The following is a 1,287-nucleotide window of genomic DNA, read 5'->3' on the forward strand; positions in this document are numbered from 1 at the left end:
AATAGGCCGGTGACGACGACCGCCGAACGCCACCCGCACGGGAAGGAGAGCCTGCCTCGGTCGAAGTCGTGACAGGTGCGTTGCTTGGGATCACAATGCTGCCATGAGGTATTTGATTCCCAATGAAGAAGAATTCCTAAAAGTGTAAACGGATGGATTAAAGTAATCTTTTATTCAGCACAATTGTACTCCTTTGCTATTTGAGGTATCATGCCTGCTCAGTGCACTCAGTTGCAATATTACATATGATAAATGCTCGAACTTAGTTGAATGTTTATGATGTTTTACATTATAGTAACACTCAGCTCAGGGGTGGAATAGCAGCAGACAACATTGCAGGCAAACGAGACGAGACGAGACACAGATGACACTTTGAACTCCAGCACGGAGAAAACAGCCAAAACACCTGAAATTCCTTGTGACCTCCTCTATAATAAACATTAAATGTTACAACAGTAACAAGATTATAGGTGATAAATACCCCTTTACCAATTTACAAACATCTCCTGACCAACAAAAGTACAAAAGGAATAATAATTTGGGCATACCCAATACTGTTGACAGACATAGTAGTATGGATAGTCCCAGTTGTAGTTCAACATGATCCCAGCACCATCTAAAGAATGGAGAATAATGCCAGTAAGAGCAGTTACGGTGGCAACTACATCCTGAGGAGACAGAGCAGAGAGAGGTCATGGGAATGGCTATTGGTTGTGGATGAACATTTCTGAAGAATACAATGCAATATAGAATTCAGTATGTTGACAATCGTTATCACAATTTAAATGTACACCCTACATCTTGAGTGAAGCCTAAACTTCATGGAGGGAGAAAAATTGTTTACACTGACCAGACACTTGTTCAGTTTGTTGTCGGCAGAAACCGTGACTGAGCCTGCAATGATGTACAAGGAAGAGATATAATTCAGATTTCTTCTGTATGACCAAAGTTCAAGGTCAAGTTTAATTGCACCCACATAAAAGTCAATGCAAACTGTATTGGGTGTAGTAATAATAATGACTTATTGTACATATGCTTTTCTCCTTTGTGGATGAAACACATGAATTCAAGGTGTGTATAGATTGTATAGAACAACAAACAAGAAGCCTTGAATGTTTAATTGCACCAACATAAAGGTCAATGCAAACTAAAATCCATGAGCATATAAATTGCATAGGCCTATCTAAGCACACATACACTGAACCAAAATATAAATGCAGCATGCAAAAGTTTACTGAGTTACAGTTCATATAAGGTAATCTGTCAATTGAAATACATTCATTAGGC

General features: G+C 39.0%; 1 long non-coding RNA gene across 1 annotated transcript; it reads right to left on the reverse strand.

The window, feature by feature from the left end:
* On the reverse strand, nt 1-903 carry LOC120031119. Its single transcript, XR_005473707.1, has 3 exons — nt 851-903; nt 549-668; nt 1-136 (listed from the first exon to the last, which is right to left on the reverse strand). It is a non-coding gene; the product is annotated as an uncharacterized LOC120031119 (long non-coding RNA).
* Between the last annotated feature and the right edge of the window lie 384 nt (nt 904-1,287).

This window comes from Salvelinus namaycush, chromosome 37, assembly GCF_016432855.1.
Source record: "Salvelinus namaycush isolate Seneca chromosome 37, SaNama_1.0, whole genome shotgun sequence".
NCBI lineage: Eukaryota > Metazoa > Chordata > Actinopteri > Salmoniformes > Salmonidae > Salvelinus > Salvelinus namaycush.